We start from the raw sequence: 20,573 nt of genomic DNA on the forward strand, positions 1-20,573 counted from the left end.
CAAATATCTGCTTTTTTTTTTCCTCATTTTTTTCAGCTTGGCTGTTGGTCCATGGATGTTAGTAGATGTGACTTAACATCTATGTGGCTTGAAATGTGCTACACATGTGGGCTTGCTCTCCTGCTCTGTCTTTTGCCATGAGAAGAATGTATCTCACTAGCCACTGACCAGGACAAGGAAGATGAGAAATAGTTATAGCAAATCTATACCCAGCCTGTAGCTCTGAGCAAAAGCTAGTCAAACTCAGCCTCAGTTTATAGGCTCCCTGATGACCTGAAAAAATGAAAAAAGCAAATTAGTGTTTATTGTGGAAGGCCACTAAGTTTGTATGTTTTGTTATGTAGCATTGTTGAGAAAATAGCAGACTGATGCAACTATTTATGAATTAACACCATTTTGCTTTTAGGCACGTCTTCTCTATGTAGGCACTATAACATAAGTTCCCTTAATCTTTACCATAATCTCAGAAATTAGACACTATCTTATTTCCATTTTATATATTTGAAATCTGAGGCCTCAAGAGGTGAAGAGAATTTCTGGACAAGACTTGACACCAATTTCTACATCTCCAAATCCCATGTTACATGCTGCTTCGTCCATTTAAATGTATCTTAGTGAGCCTGCCTCACTGTCTGGTACCTAGAAAGTCCTCAATAAAAACCAATTTGCTTAACTTTCCTTCTTCTTAAATTTTATTTATTATATTAAATGGAAATATTTGATTAAAATAAGCTAACCAAGGTCTTGTGTGGAATAGGAAGAAGTATCGTGCATGTTTGCTTCTGATAAGGTGCTTCTAAAATAGGAGTGGAGGCAAAATGTGTCATACCTATGTAATAATCCTGCACAATCTTCACGTATACCCCAGAACTTAAAGTATAATAATAATTTAAAAAGAAGCTAGTATATCAATAAGAAGCTATCTATTACATATTTAACAAATAGATTGAGATAGTAAAAAGCAGGGTCTCAATCCAGACATAATTAATTGAAAACCTGAGTATTTCAGTTAATAATCACTTTAGAAGGTGAGAAAAAAGAGATATCTGCAGTAATGAACAAAGTATGCTAATTCATTATTACTACCCAATCTCTCCTTAAACTAAATGATTGAGAGTTGATTATAAGTATTTTATAGTCAGCACATTTATACTGTAACAGTACTACAGAAATTTTCTCTCCAAATGCACAGTTGCATATCTCCTCCCTAAATGCATATTTTAAGTCAAATTATGATTTTTTAAAAGAAGATCTATCTCTAAAAGATATTTCTCATTCACTATGACTGCCTGGAATACTCTCCCTTTCCTTGTATGCTTGGTACAGTAAATTCCTTAACTATTGACTTAAGGACCACCTCCTTCCTTACACCTTTTTTAATATCCCCATACAGGTGGTCTTTCTCTCTCCTAAACTTCTGTAACAAAAATGGCAAAATTTTTATAGAGTTTTTACATTGTTTTATTTATGTCATCTTCCTATCTTCTTCCTTTACTCCGCTCTTTGAAGGCAGGTATTTTGGTCTCCTTTGTTAGCAAACTTAGTGTTTGACATGCAGTAGGCACTGCCGAAATATACAATAAATGAACATAGTTAAGTCTTCAGAACTCAGCCTTTAGGAAGAAAGAAAAATAGAAATGTAATCATTTACAAAGAGAATTGAGAGAACTAATTATTGGTGCCAAGAGCCCAGGACTCAGTTAGGCTATTGAGTTATGATCAGTGTGGAAGAGAACTGAAAACAGAAAAAGAAAGATATGTTCAATGGAAAGACAAGAGAGAATAATAGTGATAGAATATTTTCTTTTACTTAGTTGAAATTTTTTTCCCTTGAATCCTTGAGGTACTCTGTCAGATGGAATTAAGTATTTATCAGAGAATTTTTATGCACATAAATAGGCTACATGTATGACTAATGTAATGGTGTCCTTACATAATCAAGTTAATAAAATCAAATGTATTCACTTAAAAAATCAATTCAGAACATTTTCTTCATTCCATCAACTTCAATGCTTATGTTCTTCCACATTACCCCACTGCCTTCTGCTGTGAGAGGAAGGCAGAAGATGAAATGGGTAATGCAAGCCTAGATTCTCACAAGATAAATATAATTCTGACATTTCTTCAGACTACTACTGGAATTGAACTCTGGACAAAATCCCCTTTTATCTCCCTCTCATCCACTAAACATACTTAACATAAAAATATAGAGTAATGAGAATACATTCTGAAGTAAATGTAAATGTTTTTCTCAAAATCAGCGACTTGTGTAATTACGCAAGATACTGAATCATGTATATAACTAACATATGAATTGAGAGTTACACAGTCATACCAGTTGTTCCCAAAGGCTTTGTACACTTGCTGCAGTCTTGCAATGCAGTTTAGAACGAGGTAAGAGAAATTGAACATTGAGCTCTTTCTCTTAGTAGCTGTGTCCCAACATCTTCCTGCTAAAATAAATGGGGCTAATAAAAGCCATCTTAAATGGAGCTAATAAAATTTATCTATAAAAATAAGGTATTAAATGAGGAAATATAGGTATTGGAGGCAATAAAAGCCTTCAATAAATATTAATGTCATCTATCTACCTGTCATCTATATTTTCCATCTACCTATCAATCATCTATGTATCTATCTGATATTGTGGATTGGTAACCAACATTAATTCACTTGACAGATAATTCACTTGACTGAGGCATTCAACATGCCTCCTGTGGAGAAATTACAGTAGAGCAGTATAGAATCTTAAGCTGGATATTCTGGGTTTGAACATGGGTTGTGTGGCCTTGGGAAAATGTATTTAATCTTGCTGGCCTTAGGTTTTTTTAAGATAAAGGGAATAATAATTTTTACCTCTTTAAATTATTATAAGGATTAAATGATATAATACCTGTTGCAGTGCTTAGAATAATAATTGACAAATAGCAAAGAGTAATAAATACTAGGTATTATTTCCACAGTTCTATGAAGAGCAAGTCAGTTTTAACTTTCATTTTATCTCTTTTTTTCAGATAAAAAGGAAAAAAAGAAACAGTGCCTATAAACGGTACTAGAATAACTTAAAGGGAAATGTCTTACAATGTGCTTAAAATTATGGAAAGTTTTTCAATTCTAGCCTGAAATTTATAATCAGTTCTAAGTAATTCCTTAAGTCTAATTGCTAGGTCTTTTCAATCCTTGGGTTTTCAGATAACTAAAGGGCTGACTGCAGTAAATCGAGCTTTTGAAGGTATTATCATTCTGCTAACAATAAAGCTGAGAGGATAGATTTGTTTTATATTATTTTCACATGCTAATACTAGTCAATGACCTGAGCTGAATTTGAACTGGCATTCTTGAAAAGAAAGATTCCCTTTACAAATCCTTTAACCTCTAATGCAGTTATTTTAATTCACAACAGGCTAGAACCTTGTATAATTGTTCTCAGCTCAATACAATGTTTAACAGCTTTTGATTTACATATTGGGCAGCTGTTTTGAATAAGAAGTTGTCCATCATGGATCCTTTTGTCATCTGTCCAAGGAATATGTTTATAAATGGTTCCAATTAGAGTAATGAAGGATTCATGTGAAAACAGTGATCAATAGCTAACCTTAGAAACAATATAAGTCAAAGGCAGATGTAAACTGTGACCAGGCATAACACAGTCAAGTTATCTATGAGGAAAGTATACCATCGCTCCTGGAAAACAAATGGAAATTTTCAAGTCTTTGACTATTGGACAGACTTTGATTCCATGACACAGAAGCATTTAGATTCTGTGTTAAATAAATCATTGACCCACATATGACTAAGACTATGCAGATTAATGAGAACCACAGCGGCCAGGGAAAAGGCAGTTTAATGAAGCCAGCTAGATCAGGTCCTCACTGTGATTATGAGCTGCACCCCATCAGCCTTCAGGAACAGATGTCTGTTGCTATAAAGAGCCACGTTGATAGTGAAGTTTCTGTGCAAACATGTTTCAGACTATGTCAGACACATCTGGTCAAGGGCTTTGTAATAGCTTTATTTATTTCTTGCCTGAACTGGAACGTCAGAAGCATGCACTCCACATTAAGCCAAGAGTTCCCTTTGTTCCACATGGCTGCCACAGCTGGAACCTTTTGTTGGATGATACAGCCAGATCTTCTGTAGAGACCATTATATTCTTTGGCGTATTTCAGTGAGTTTGCATCTTTTAATCCACCTCAGCAAGCAGTGGGAAGTTCATAAGGGCCATGGACAGGGCCTTCTCTTAAAACTGTACAGAAACACCAGCTGGGATTGCAAAATTGATAGCATCAAGGTGGCCTGCTACCAAGTTGGCCTTAGTGAGATGTGCTCTCTGCCATAGCCCTGTTTGCTTAGATCATTTAGGAAAAAAAAACATCAAAACAGAAGTAACTTCTCATTCTTGTGTGTTGAGGTTGCTCATAGGTTACTATCTGCAGCCAAGAAGAAAAAAGGCCAAAGAAATTTTGTCATAGACTAAGATCTGTGTATGATGCACAGTTTCATGAGACTTATTATAGAAGCGTCTAGCCTACAAAAGTAGAAGGGACCAGTTAAAAGAAAGTTCTGCCTAGATTTCTAATATAACTAAGGGTGTTTTTTTCCCTCTCCCTCTCTCTCTCTTCTCCCTTTCTCTCTTTCTTTAACCACATCAATTGAAAGCCCAAATTCCATGTATAAAACATCCTTGAGGAGTCATAAGTTAAAAGGAGGTGGGGGCTGAAAAGCATGAGTAGATACTCAGTAGACACCAAAAAGTCCTTAAGACACACTGAATGATTGTATTTGACCTGGTTGTCAGAAGTTCGGTGCCTGCTTTTAGTGAGGGGCACCCACCCTCACTTTGCCTTTGCCACATCCTTTCTACCAACTGGCCCCCAGTTTGGATAAGAGCTGGCCTAGTCTTTCCAGTTGGCAAGCCAATGGCATTCACCTGCTCTCTTGCTAGTGACCCACTTAACTGGTGGTTAAGCTCCAATATCTTGGCATAGTGCTTATTGCAGATGGTACTCTTGACTAAAACTGACCTCCAAATTCATCTCCTGAAGCATTCCCATCAAGAGTGTCTGATGGAGGGGCAGGCGTGTTTGTATCCCAGTACTTCGGGAGGCCAAAGTGGGCAGATCACAAGGTCAGGAGATGGAGACCATCCTGGCCAACATGGTGAAACCCCGTCTCTACTAAAAATACAAAAATTAGCTGGGTGTGGTGGCGTGTTCCTGTAAGCCCAGCTACTCGGGAGGCTGAGGCAGGAGAATTGCTTGAACCAGGGCGTCGGAGGTTGCAGTGAGGTGAGATCGCACCACTGCACTCCAGCCTGGCAACAGAGTGAGACTCTGTCTTGAAAAAAAAAAAAAGTTAAAGAAGCAAATGATTTTATGCAAGTAAACCATAATTATTTTCTCATCTTTAAATATATATAATTTTTAGGAAAAATTGTATCATACTACATATGCCATTTGTAACATGCTCTTACATTTATAAGTAAAGCAGAAAAAGTCAATTTAATACACATAAATCATATGCAAATGAAATTCCATAATAAAATATATCATGCATAAATAAATATCTACATAAATAAATATATATAAGAACACTTTAAGTAACACTTAGTGGCCCAGATTGTGCCTGCACTCCAGCCTGAGAGACAGAGCGAGACTCCATCCCCCCAAAAAAATAAAAGTTAGCAGATTAATGACTATTTGAGGAAGCGATGCATCAAAAAGACTTCTGAGATGAAGGGCAATGTTCTCTCTTTTTACCTAGGTGAAGAATGCAAAGCTATTCACCTAATAATTTGTTAATTTATTTGTTTGGGTGGTTTTCTGTATTTTATTTTATAACTCAAAATCTAAAAGTAAAAATATAGATTTGATTCCAATTCAGCTACTTGGTATAATTAAAGAGTAAATTCTGACAATTCTGTGAACTTCAGTGTTTTTCATGTGTCAAATTAGACTAAGCATCTTTGCATAGCTGCATCTAAACTTATTATGTTATGATATTCTATTGTTTGGATGTAAGTCACTCAAGGACAGGGAATCCCACAAGACTGTGAATACCAGAAGGTATTATTTATTAATTGGCACCAGGGATCACTGGGGGCCATGTTAAAGGCTGCCTATCACAGACATGTCACAGGTTTTGGAGTCAGGTGTTCATGATTTTTATATCCTATTCCACTACTTCCTACCTATTTTGCCTTAAGTAGGCAAAATAATCTTGTTGTCTCAGTTTCCTCATTTATAAAACTGGGATACTATTTACCTCATTGGTATGAATCCTACCAAATATATCTCATTTCTCTTTTGAAACAGAAGTAGTAGCCTATGTCTAGACTAGTGTATTTTTATTTCAACAAGATATTCAATGACAAATTTTTTGATATCCTTGTGGACAAGATGAAAAATGGAAGATTTGGGGTTGTCCAAGAGAACAAGGCCCTCCCGAAAGAAGACTTCTAATGTTATTACAAAAGGATATACTCCTGTCTGTTTATCATTCAACAAACTTATAACCTTCTTGAATAAAAGCATTAAGTAATGAAATTATTAAGTTTCTGCCTGACACAAAACTAGAAGAATAGCTAATCCTTTGGAGGACATATTCAAGATTGAAAATCATATTAACAGATATGAATGATGTGCTCAGCAAAATAAGACACTAATTAATTAAGACAAAGTTACAGTCCTCTGTTTAAGGTCAATGATACATTACAAAAATACAGAATTAAGAAGGCCTTCTGTCACGGCTCATAATGGTAAGATAGTTTAGGATTTCCACAATTTATTTTCACCTTTATTATCTTGAAATTGCCAATGCCAGGATCTCAGGTTAGAACTTTTTGTATCCAAAATCCATGTTCTGCCTATATCTGCCATAGCTATTCCCTCTGCCTGCCTTCTATGCCATTCAAACATATCACCTCATAGCTCTAAATATGCTATCAGTTACAAAAGCCACCAACCAAATATGGCTATTTAAACTTAAATTAATTAAAGTTAAATTAAAAATTTAGTCATTCAGGTGTGCTAGTCAGATCTCAAGTAATCAATATCAAAATGTGGCTAGTGGCTACTGTATTATTGGATGGTACAGAAACAGAACATCTCCATCGCTGTAGACAGTTCTAGACAGCAGTGATATAGAGCAGGGCTTTTCAGTGGGCCAGTACTACCCTACAGGGGAGCTTTTTAGAATCTATTGGGATACTGTCAGTTTTCACAATAATTTCATAGGAAAATACTACATGATAAAAATTGTTCTACTTTCTCATAATTTTTTATTATCTTGTAAAATATTTAAACAGACAAAAGTCCTATTTGGAGTTATCTGAGTCTAGAACTGAACTGTTAAGTATACAATGCAAGTAGTTTTAATATATACTATCTTTCTTGGACTGTTCCTACTTGTGAATTCAGGTACCCTGTGACTTGGCTTAGTCTAGTCAATGTTTAGAAAATAACATCATGAACAGAAACACCACTTAGGATGTTTCAGTAGCAAATAAAATCTACTTGTATCTCTTATTGAACACAACCAAGAACTCTGAGAATACACAGACCAGATATTTGAGAACTTCGAAGGATAAACAGTAGCAGGCAGATTAGAAAAGAATACTAGAATTTAAAATACCACCAAACTGTGGATGCATTTATCATTTTTTCCTTCCAATGTTCCTTCTTCTTAGCCATATGAGAGCAAAGTAAACTCAAAGAAGGAAGGGAGGAAATAATAAAGAAAATAACAAAATTAGGAAAATTGAAAACTAACAAACAAATCAAAAAAAGGAAAAAAAAATCAAACCAAAGTGTTGTTCTTTGAAAAAAATTGGAGTTCAGTGGTGTGATCACAGCTCACTACAGCCTCTACCTCCCAGGATCAAGGAATCCTCTTGTCTCAGCCTCCCATATAGCTGAGATCACAAGCACATGCCACCACACCCAGCTAATTATTTTATTTTTTTGTAGAAACAGAGCCTTGCTTTATTGCCCAGACTGGTTTTGAGTTGAAGAAAGAAGAAAGTAAGCCAAGCATGGTAGCACATGCCTATAATCCCAGCACTTTGGGAGGCTGAGGCGGGAAGATTGCTTGAGGTCAGGAATTCAAGACCAGCCTGGGCAACAAAGCTAGGCCCTGTTGCTAAAATAATAGTGTGGTTTAGTGCCAAGTACTCATGGTCCCAGCTACTTGGGAGTCTGACGCAACAGGATTGCTAGAGTCTGGGAGATTGAATCTGTAGTGAGCCATGATCACACCACTGCACTCCAGCCTGGGTGACAGAGCAAGCCCCTGCCGCACACAGAAAAAAAAGTATGGCAAAGGTACTCTGCTCTAGAAAAATGAGAAAAGGGGTGCTCATAAAATTAAGTAATTGTTCTACAGAAAGAGATTCCTCCAGTAAAACATCAGCCTTCATTTTTCTTTAGGATTTGGGTTATAGGATAGTTAATTCAGCATGAAGTTCACAGATGCCTGTAAGTGAACACAGATGCCTGTAAATGTACAAAGTTAAGTCAATGTTTCACTCTTAATTAGTGAAAGATAATCTTTAATTTGAAGGAATATTATATCAGTCAAGATGAGGAGTGCCTTCTTGTGCATAAAGACAGAAAAGAAAGATCCAGAAGCCAGAGTCGATCACAAGTTTTATAAACACCCTGGTAATGATACTGCTACTTTGTCCATTTGATCCTAGGTTATGTAAAGAGCATGTCTGGCAAGAATGAATGTAATCTTTCAACTTTCTGCCACAGTGAACAGGTTCATATTAGTACACTGAGCTTCATTTTTCTTCTTATATCTAAAATATATTCAGGGGGAAATTGATATATTAGGTAAGCCTACATAAATGATCAAAGTTTTGCAGACAGAAATGTTTAGAAATAGACTGGTTACAAAAATTGATGTAGCTAAACAAAAAAGGAAGTGGTTTTTCAATTCACTGTAGGATTATAGACCTGCTTTTCTGCAGTTTAGCAGAGAAAAGAACATGCTTACGGAAAAACTGACAATGACCACTCAAACACTAAACAGTCTGAAGGAGACAGAGAATATGAATTTTCTGCTAATGGATATTTAATTAAGAGTGAAAAGGCCGGGCGCCGTGGCTCAAGCCTGTAATCCCAGCACTTTGGGAGGCCGAGGCGGGTGAATCACGAGGTCAAGAGATCGAGACCATCCTGGTCAACATGGTGAAACCCCGTCTCTACTAAAAATACAAAAAAATTAGCTGGGCATGGTGGTGCGTGCCTGTAATCCCAGCTACTCAGGAGGCTGAGGCAGGAGAATTGCCTGAACCCAGGAGGCGGAGGTTGCGGTGAGCCGAGATCGCGCCATTGCACTCCAGCCTGGGTAACATGGATAAAACCCCGTCCAAAAAAAAAAAAAAAAAAAAAAAAAAAAAAAGAGTGAAAAAAATGGTTCTGAGGATTTCCTCTAGGTCTAGATTTCGAATGTTAGATGGAAATTTAAAATGCTTTGATCTTTGCATCTGAGAATTTTCAGTTTTTTATTACTGCTTATTTCTTAATTAAGTACCTGTGTAATACTACTTCTGGTGGGCCTTCCAAATCCTCCCAGCACTTTTCCTTTTCCTTCACTTGATAGATTGAGTACTTTAAGAGTTCCAATTCCAAAAAAAAAAAAAAAGAGCTCCAATTTCCCCTCACTCTCTGTAGTCTCTTTACTACTACTTGCCTGTGTGTCACGTGACTGTTCCGCTCTTTCCCCTGAAGTGCTGGAGTCTATTTTTTCCACGCCTTATTCCTGAGTCTAGCCATGAGACATATTTTGGTGAAAAGGGTGTTAGCAAATGTGATGCTTGCAGAGGATCACAAATCAGCATGTGAGATTCTGGTTCCTCTCTTGCTCTTGTATCGCTGTCTTGAGAATATACCTGAGCTAGTCTCCTTCCTAGAGAATGAAAGCTATGGCTCGGGCTGTGACACCTACTTCACTCCAGCTGAATACACACCATCAGTCAACAGCTAGCCAATACCCAGGCATATAAGCTAGCAAGTCGAGATCAGCAGAGCGACCTAACCAACTTGCAGGTGGTTAGGCCTTTTAGAAGGATCTCATTAATTTGGCATTGTCTTCTCCCTTTCTCCATGATGAGATGTCTTCTTTATTGGAGGGCTTGTTTTGTATCAGTGTAAACCATTTACCTGGTCAGCCAAATGGCAGCTTCAGTCCTTTCCTCTATTGGTATCTGTTGTGAAATGGTTTCTTACACCTGGCCTTTGGCCATATACTTCTATTCAAGGTACTTTTTGCCAAGATGTCTTCAACTTCAAGAAATCTTGCAAATTTTTGTAATGCGTCTGTATCCACAAAACTCGGATTATTTAGGTCTTCTGGCATGCATCTTATGACATGGGGAGCATTGACGTCTTTTCCCACACTTCTCGGAGATATGAGGAGACCAGAGGGTGAGAGTGGAAACAGTCCACCTGTACCTGTCCTGCTTGCTTTTGCTCTATAGATTATGCCGACATGGAGAACATTTCTATGGCACTTTGAATCGCTGTAATCCAGACACTAAAGCCTAGTCCTGACCTGGGAGAAAGAAATAGGTCTCTTCTGCCCTTGTAAAGCCCTCATTACTGTCCAGACTTTCTGTTCTTTAGGCCATGCCCCAGGATTCAGTCAGAAAGCAGTCTAATTCCTTCTTAAGAACTCACCCATGCTGATGCTCTGTCCCTCCCCTCTAAAATTCTCTCTCATCTCCATCAAATGAACCTTTATTTTCCATTCGGGAAATCCACAAGTCATTTATCAATTGTTTTATGCAATGCTGCTTAAGTCATAGTTTCTACACTAAGTTGCCTTCAGGTCTTGTTTTGAAGTTATAAAATATCTGGCTTGTGCTAATCTATAGCCTAGATTTTTAAGAATATTGTCTCTAACATGAGTTTCAGGAGACTGTTTTGGCATTCAAAACAAGAATCTGACTTTTTCTTCTCTTCAGTTCATCACTTTTATGTATATTATGTTTCCAGTGAAACTTTCAGGTAGAGCATAACGGGAAGATTATGTATCAGGAAAATGGGGTTTTTTTTTTTTTTGGTTAATATCTAGCAGTTTTATCCTGACACTATTAACAAAATATAAGGTACATATATGTTAATTAACTTGATTTGGCCATTCTACAATACATATATATTTCAAGACAACATATTGTACATAATAAATATATATAATAGTTGTCTATTAAAAATATTCTCTAAACCAAAAGATAATGGCTTAGATGAGATGGCCCAGAAGAGTTTACACAGTGAGAATAAATAAAGATTAAAGACAAAATCCTGGAGAACATTAACATTAAAGGGACAGAGAAAAAAAAAGGGGGGGGAATCTGTGAGGGGAATAACAAGAAAGAGACAAAGAATAAAAAAAGAAAACCAGAAGAGTCCAAGTGCAGTGGCTCATGCTTGTAATCCCAGCACCTCAGAAGGCTGATGTGGGCAGATCACTCAGGTCAGGAGTTCAAGACCAGCCTGGCCAATATCGTGAAACCCCATCTCTATTAAAAATGCAAAAATTAGCCAGGCATGGTAGTGGGCACCTGTAATTCCAGCTATTGGGGAGGCTGAGGCAGGAGATTCACTTAAACCCAGAGGCAGAGGCTGCAGTGAGCTGAGATGGCACCACTGAGATTGCACCTGGGCAACAGAGCAAGACTCCATCGCAAAAAAGGAAAGAAAAAAAAAAAAGAAAGAAAGAAAACCAGAATAGCCTGGTGGCATAGCAATCAGAAAAAGAATAGAAATTTAAGAATGAAGGAATACATCTATTATGTTAAATAGGAATGCAAGGTTGTATAATAATAAATTCTGTCTTTGAAACCAAGTATTTCTGAGTTGACATACTGACAGTCTTAAAACATCTCTCAACTTCTTGAAAACTTGCTTATCTCATCTATAAGATATGCATAAAATAGTATTAAATATTTTTGGTCGAATTGTGAAACAGTAAGATACCGTCCAATGACAAATTATAAAATAAGCTATGATTTAAATGTCATGCTCTGCTACCTTCATTAAATCAATTGGTAATATTTTCTGTATACTAAAGAACAGTTTTAAAATCTGGAATAAGAGCCAGCTGACTTAGAGTCTTTGGGGAAAGACTTTTCCAAAGACTCTAAGTCTTTTTTTTCACTTTTTTTTTAATTTCACTAATTTGCATTTTCTATATTTCAGTTGAATCTTTACTCAAATGTTTTGCTTCCTAATTGGGTAATACGTATTGTGCTGACAGGTCTGAGAGGATTCAAAAAAGAGAAAATTCAATTTTAAACAATAACCAGCAGGAATTTATAAACAAAAAAAAATACTAAAAATATAAAAATATATTAAATACATTAAAGGAACCACCTCATACAAATCTGACTCTTAAAATCTAAGAATGCAGCAATTAAAATCCTATATCTCACAAAAAGTTCACCCACTTCTCCCTCTCTCATAGCTAGTCTGAAAATAGGTTTGATTTCTAAGAAGAGGGTGTTTAAGCAATATTATAAAAGTTCTTAGTTATTTTTATTTTTGTCAAGCAAATCTAGGTAGAATTCCTGAATTTAGGGATACTATTCATAGTTTGACAAACAACCCAACCAAAGCAACATACTGAATTAGTTACAAGGTAGGTGTAATAAATTTAATGACAAGAAAATTCAAATGTGCCAGAAACATTGACAATTCATGAACTATGGCTACTGAGAAGTCCACTTAGGATCCTCTACCCAGAGGCAATTGGAGAGCTGAGATAACACCATCATGAATATCCAACCTTTAAGCTCAGGACTAAAAGGAGAACAAACAGCACCCAGATGAGTTTCTACCACACTTCTGTGAAAATCAAAGATCCAAATAGAGATGTTCACGTTAAATATGATGCTTTTGTCAGAGATCTGGCAGGAAGGAGACGATTGCAGTCTCTACTTCTATATCTGGGCATGCATGAAACACAGCTGTTAATTAAAGCAGTTTTTGTCCTTCATTCATTCTGTTTTTCCTGTCTTATGCCAGAACCTTGGCTGAATGGTATATCTTTCTGGTGTGGTGACTCAATCCTTTATTCTTGTGGAATCTGAATCTTAGATTGCCACACTTATCCATTGACTAGAGCTATTTGCGAAAAAAGTACTAACAGATCCTGCCAGAAAACCCTCTGGGTTTCAAGCATAGTTCTTCTTACTCACAATGTGTAATGTCAACCCAAATTCTACCTTGTAATACAATTCAACCACTCTACTCAGTAGAGTAATTTCCCTTTCTGCCTATTGGTTCAGTGACACAGGAAGTTCAAAGTGGTGGTGGGGAGAGGAGAGTGTTAATTCATTAGAATCCAATGGCCATATGTCTGGAAGAAGCATTGTCATCATGGGCACTGGGACTTCCAAACATCTGAGTCCAAAGTTGATAGAGACAGGAAACAAAAGTTATGTGTGTTTTATATATAATAGTTAGAGGAGTCACTTCCACCTCAAAGACTTGATTTTCAACTATAAAAAGCAGAGAGTCTATGGTGCCCAACACTTTTGAAGGGCTACGAGCTACCCCTGGATAATGTTGAAAGATAGCTGTCCACTTCTGGCTGGTGCCAGCAGCCCATGCCTATTCATCCACAAACCAAGTCTGAGCTTTTTTCTCATTCGCGAGTGGTCATAGGAGCTTCTCTTGACTTAATGTATGTAGAAAGAGGGAGGGGCAGCATAGCAAGGGGAGAGGTAAAATGGAGCTGCCTACTTCATGCCATTCTAGTTGTACTTTCCAAGCCGAGTCAGTCATGATCTCATAAATATGATTCTTCTTTTATAATGAAGTGCAGTTGTACACATCTAATTTTACAGTTCAGTGAATAAAATAATTCTCAGTTTATGACAGATAATTCAGGCTGCATAATCACTTGATGTTCCATAATCAGGGATTCAGTCTATCGGGGCCCAGTAGCAAGCTAGAAGCTGCTTTTCAACTGAAGAATATCTGTTACCTGAAGATGAGATGGCCTTATTCTAAAGCCCCAAAAATGTATAGTGTGATGCTCCTGTTGGTGTTTGCCAGGGTGTTCATGAACCATCTCTTCCGGCCACAGACATCTAAGTTCTAGTGGGTCTTGTGGATCACAAAGCCCAAGTAGCTGAGTAGCTCAGATGAGAGCCAGAACTTGATCAGTAGTGGATTTTTTTTTCTTCAACTTTTAAGTTCTGTGGTACATGTGCAGGATGTACAGGTTTGGGCTTGTTACATAAGTAAATATGTGCCATGGTAGTTTGCTGCACAGATGAACCCATCACCTAGGTATTAAGCCCAGCCCCATTAGCTATTCTTCCTGATGCTGTCCTTCCCTGGTACCTCCCACAACAGGCCTCCTTCTTTATGTCTCCTAAAGGAGTGTTTTGCAGGCCTTTCAGGGGTACAGTGAGAGAGTGGAATATTAAGGGACCAAGCATCACAGATTTCCTGGGACTGTTCTGGAGCTGGCACTGATAATCTCATGTCCCAGTAAACTCCTCAGTTTTAGGCATATAATCTCTTTGGTTTCCCTAGGAAAAGCAAAGAAAAAATAAGAAATCTTCACCAACACTCCCGTCTACCTGATGTCTTAGATTTCTTTAGGATGCCAAGGATGTTCCAGCATTTCAACTTTATTTTGTTCAAACTTCAGGTGGCTGACTTATCAGAATGTGAGCCATATTTATCAGTTTTCAAGCCAATAAATTTAATCTCAAATTCTAGGTGAAAGTACTCATGTCAATAATTTATCTTACTCAAGGCTTTTCTTTCTGTTTTTCTGGTCCAATACCCTTAGATTTCATTGTTATATATATAAAAACATGCCTCCAGAGCCTGGCCAATACAGATTGGTGAAATTCTATAACTCCTTTGGTACACAGACTGCTCTATTTCCAGATCAGGACCGGCGTTTCATGTGTCTGAGCTATGCTGGAATTTAAATCTCATGGTGGCACTGAAGGTGATAAAGCATGATCGAGGTGTGTACTGAAAACAATTGACATTCTCTTGTGAGAAATTGCCCCATATGTCCAAGTCTTGCACTCAATATAAGTCTTTTATACAGAAGATGAGTGGATTTCTCAGTAGAGAAAAAGGGGTTTCCTTAGCCAACAGGGCAGAGTCAGTGGAAATTAAGGAAATCATATGTATGCCCAAATAAAACAACTTCTCATAACTTAGTGTACCAATCTTTCTTCTCCAGAGGCCTAACTTTAGTGCAAGAGATATGGTAGCTTTAACATGTAAAAGGTAAGTGTTGCAGAGTGGCAAGAACTGATTGCATAGAAGCAAGACCTAATCTCAGGATAAGGTCTCAAATATTTTTCCACAGCTGCAGGAGATGACGAATTCTTTTATGGCTGCCATCAAGGCTTTCTGATTGTTCAGCAATATTCTCAGTTGTACATTAATGTATTTCAATTTCCTCTTCTCTCTGTGCTATCTAAGACCATAAAAAGAAGCTAGGTGACCTATAATCTCCATCATCACTAGAGTTGCTGTAGTAAGTGCTTCAGTCACTTGAACTCTCAACACTGCTTCCACCTGCACTTTATTTCACATGACCACCAGTAACCATTTGACAAACTGTGATGCTATTAACCAAGATATGAGCAAACAATGCACAAATGATAAATTAGTCAAATACACGTAACCAATGGAGAGCATGGATTCAATCAGATATAAATTCTGGGCAAAGGCAATGAGCAGTTTACTGGCAGAATGTAATGTAAATGCAATAACCCTTACAGGAAACTTTTATAATGTAAACTATAATTATGAATTGAGGCAAAAACCCAGAAGCCAATATGAAAAATTATTACTAAATCAAGACTATTTACAGTTATAGATTATTTATAGCTATAAAATCAAAAGCATGAAAAATAAACAAAAAATAAATGCATTCTAAATTTTGACTGTGGCAGGAGGAAGGAGGGGATATAGGAAGGGAAGACAGCCAATGTAGCAATGTGAGAAGATAGAGAAAATAGTAAAGGATACCATTTAAAATAAAACAACAATATTAAAAAACACTTCTAGCATGTTCCTAAATTCATGACTAAGTGACTGAAACTAAGTCAACAATCAAATCTCACTGTATCATAAATATGACACCCTCAAAAAATGTAAGTAGAAATGTGGAAAGTACAAAAATATAGATAAATATTTTAAAAATTTAAAAAGAAAAACAACAACAAATAATGCTGCAGTTCCAACATTAGTACTGGATGATTGGAACTCAATCCAAATTTGTTTAATAAGACCAAAGGCACAAATTATAACAGAAAGGATATAAACCAACTATACAGAGGAAATATCCTTCATGAGATTTTTTAATGTAGCAAATAGCACTGTATTCAAATACACAAAGCAAAATCTAGAAATGAAGGGAGAAATTGACAGAAACAAAAATTATAGATGGAAACTTGATCTGTCTGCTAATGGGAAATAAGTAGAGAAAACAAGCAAGTCATAGATAAGATCTGAATATGGATAAAGTTGATTCATTAGATATACACCAAAATTTATATTCTAAACTATCAAACTAGCAATGTGCATAAAAAAGATAAATATGAAGTTATATATTTAAGAAAGGATGACTCAATGTGGTGTTATTCTCCAATCATAAAATTATTTGTCCAGGAAACCTAGAAAAATTAATTAAACATTTTTTTAAACATAAAATAATAATATTTTTAGAATAATTAACAGATTAATGTATATCTCTTTTTAATAAAACCAAAAAGGACACCCAGGAAAATATTCACAGAAAAATATACCATTTACAATAGGAAGAAGAATAATAAGAAAGGCCACATAACTAGAAATGATTACCAGATATCTATTGAAGCTATCAGAATAAAACTTTAAACTTTAAAATTTAAAACTCTTCTAGTCTATATTCTTTGTTATGTGTCCTCACTGAAGTCTCTGCTCAATTATCTTAATGGTCATTTAATGATTGGACAGAGATTTCCTTAATTGCCTAAAACTAATGTCTTCCATATTCTTTGTTGAAGGGCTCTGCGTGTATGTTGGGGTATACTTTCTGCATTCGACCAGTTACAACTCTACCTTAGCCTTCACTTCCTGTTGACACAGAGCCTCAAGGTTAGAACTTAGGTTTTCAGGTTTTTCCCAAGCATGCACACAGTCCTGTGCATATACACAGACTTCTGTATGTGATTGTCCTTTATGGTTTCCAGGAATATATCAGAGCTTTTCAAAGTCGCCTGTAGGCATACTATTTTCCTACTTCCCCTTTTAAGGTTTTCGTTTGCCTATTGTTTGTTCAGTCTATCATTCATTGCCTCAGGCAGCTATGGTGTTATACAGTTGCCTCTAATTGTTTCAACAAACATTCCTGGGGGAAAAGGCTATTCATATTAGGCAAGTTCCAAGTAATGTCAAAAAAAGATATCCTTGCAAGTAGTGTATTCAGTGAGTCACTAGATAGGTAAAGTAACAACAGTCCTCTAGGAATGCGATTTTAAAGGAATTCCAAATCCATTCTGTCCCCACCAGTGGCTTCCAGGATGCAATGTTCAGTTTTACAATGATTATACACTTTTGGTTTTCAAGACATTGTTGAACTGGAGGTGGGAATAGTGCTACAGTATTGCAAAACTAAGTGTTTGTACCAATATTCAGCCATTGTTCTTGAATAAATATCCCAGGAGTTGCTGCAAGCATTAATTGATTTCTATAGTTTTGAACATTTTAATTCTAATAATTTTTACTAGTTTTATCATTGCTTTTATGAAGGAGAGAATTTTAGAAGTCCTTACTCTATCATTTTTCTGATGCTACCTCAGAAGATATACTGTGGACCAAGAGTCTGGATTCATGGATTTATCAAAATGTTCCTAAGTGGACACCTCAGGAATTCAACATATGATATTGAACTTTTCCAACGGTTGATCAAATAGCTTGAGCTAATCAATTAGAAACATCACATAGATGATTATATGAAGTCTCCAGAGTATTGTGTGTAATCTTTCAATGAGATCAAGTAGCCCTGAAGTTTGAGAAAATAACTAAATCAGTCATTTATATTGCCATGTGACAGATCAATCCAAATTGTAGTGAAAAGAGAACAAATGTTAAATTATCTCTCATGAACTTTGCGGGTAAGAAATTTGGCGAGTACTTTTGTTTTATCATGGTTATTGTCAGATGGTAGCTATGGATGGAACATTTAAATTTGGAGGACTAAAGTACCTGGCAGTTGCCTGAGCATCTCATTTTCTTTGTATACTCTTGTGCCTTTACCATGTGCTCTTTGTATATGAGATAGTTTGGGCTTCCTTACAACATGGCACCCTCAGGGCTACAGAATGATTGCTGTAGCCTCTGAAAGCTTCAGAAATGAGTATTCCAGCAAATAAGACAAGAGACATTATCTTTTATAATCTAGCCTCAAAAATCATATAGCATAATATATATTACATTTTATTGATTACAAATTAGTCATAAGTCCACTCAGTTTCATGTGAAAAGAAACAGGCTCTAATTCATGATGGAACAAAGACAAGGTTCTAAAAGAGCATGCATGGCTAGAGCTAGTGTTCTAGCCATTTGTGGAAAATACAACCTGGCACTCAATTATAAATTTCATCCACAATTATTGGGAATTTTGAGAATTGATAAATATAATTTAATACTCAACAAATGACTCATGAGCATCTTTGACCCTATGTAAAAATCAGTAGTTCATGAAATCCATAAACTTTTTTTGAGTTAATTGATGTATTGAATAATTGACCTTCAGCTTCACCTTAGATTGAATATAATTGGTTTCAGTTTTCATTATAAGTAAAATTATTTGCCACTGAGATGAGGCAGAATTTGCCAAACGAGTTTCACTTTTTGACTCATCGCTAATATGTTTTATCTCATTACTATGCTGGCTTCTATTAAGTAAGCACACAAGTTGAAACATTGTTTCCAAGTCAATTGCTTAGTTTAAAAGGCAGAAATTATTTTGGTAAGACATGACAAGGATGATGAAGTGCTTTGTGTATCATTCTTCTTTAGAAGACACCATTATCCCAACAAGTTTCATTCCTCATTTAGTACTGAAACATTGCCATCTTCATTAAACTTGTTGTCAGGCATATCTGCTGAGGACCAATTTGCTATGTATGTCTTGTCTACAAATTGCCCGTGGTGTGAGGCATTTGTAGCTGAGATGGGGATTTGATATTCAGGTTGAATCAGACCTCATTAGCAAAGCTTTAGCGTTTCTAACAAGGCAGAATAAAGTCTCTGGAAATAGTGGCAGTTTTGCAAATGTTTGTCTCTTAAGTGTTTGATGTCATTGTGTTTACATTTTTATTCTAAAATGTGATGATACAACATTACAAAAGAGAATAAATGTAAATGTAGAGCATATTGCATAATCACAAAGCAAATATACATTTAGCCATTACCAAAGATGACAAATTAAATCTTGCCAGAAATTCTGAACTCTTGCTCCAAATTTATTCCTTCTCCATGACACACCTTTTCCCTCATCTCCTTAAATAACCACTATGCTACTTTTTATGATAATCACTTTCATGGACTATTAAAAGATACATTTTAGCAATTTGGTATACAACTATAAAAAGTATTAATTTTGCCTATTTTTAACATTAACTGGAGGAGTACTGAACGTAATACTTTGCAACTTGATTTTCTTCACTCATCGTTATATTCATAAAGTGCACTCAAGTTGTTTATTGGTTCTGATTTTCAAGTACTTAAAATAGTTTGTAGCATGCAATAGGTGTGTAAAGATGCTAATTTTCACATTTCCTTATTTTCAGGGTTTTCAAATCCTTAAACAAAGCCTAGTCTGTTTATGTTTGGACCCAGGAGGACTCCACTATGCCTTAACAACCCCAAAATTTACATTTGGATTCATTTGATTTTTATTATAAGCCAAATAATTTTTTCCCATATTAACACTTACAAAATTATTTATAGAGACTGAGCTGCCTATTCAAACTTTTGTTTATGTAGTTATAAAGCCAGATAGAAAAAGTTTCTTAGATACAAATCTGGAATTAAAACACATTAAAGAAAAATCATAAAGGAAATACTTAAGTGTACTGGCACTATTGTAACCATTTTATATGTGTTGACTTATTTAGCACTCATCACAGCCCTATTACTTACTTCCATGTTACAGATGAATTTAAAGAATCAAAGCTAGGTTAGACAACTTGCCTAACATCAAACTGCTAGAGGCAGAATCGTGATTTAAACCCTGAAACTCTGTCCCAACATTTTATGCTTTTAACCAGTATATTAAACCTCTTCTGCTAGATATGCACTCACCTTCAGTAGAAGTTTTTGCTGAATACAGATGGTTTTAAGGTCTTTTTGTTCCTAATCAGCTATTTCCATTGCTTTATGTAGGTCAGGGAGAGCAGCAAGGAAGGCTTTTCCTGTGATAGAAGGTATCAGTAAGCTGGCCAGAAAAACAAGGATCATATTGCTAACCCACATCAGGAGAGCTGGTGTGTCTTAGTTCTCCTATGGCTTATTTGGAGCCAGCAGAATCATCTCCAT

The 20,573-nt window shown here is 36.1% G+C and overlaps 1 long non-coding RNA gene across 1 annotated transcript in view; it reads right to left on the minus strand.

The window, feature by feature from the left end:
* Positions 1-20,573, minus strand: part of LOC116562925 — a 102,039-nt gene that overhangs the window by 15,669 nt on the left and 65,797 nt on the right. Inside the window, exon 7 of the long non-coding RNA XR_004274135.1 lies at positions 210-273. This is a non-coding gene — a long non-coding RNA (uncharacterized LOC116562925). The remainder of the gene's footprint in view (positions 1-209; positions 274-20,573) is intronic.

Source organism: Sapajus apella, unplaced genomic scaffold (genome assembly GCF_009761245.1).
Source record: "Sapajus apella isolate SASKATOON/1434 unplaced genomic scaffold, GSC_monkey_1.0 scaffold33, whole genome shotgun sequence".
Taxonomy (NCBI): domain Eukaryota; kingdom Metazoa; phylum Chordata; class Mammalia; order Primates; family Cebidae; genus Sapajus; species Sapajus apella.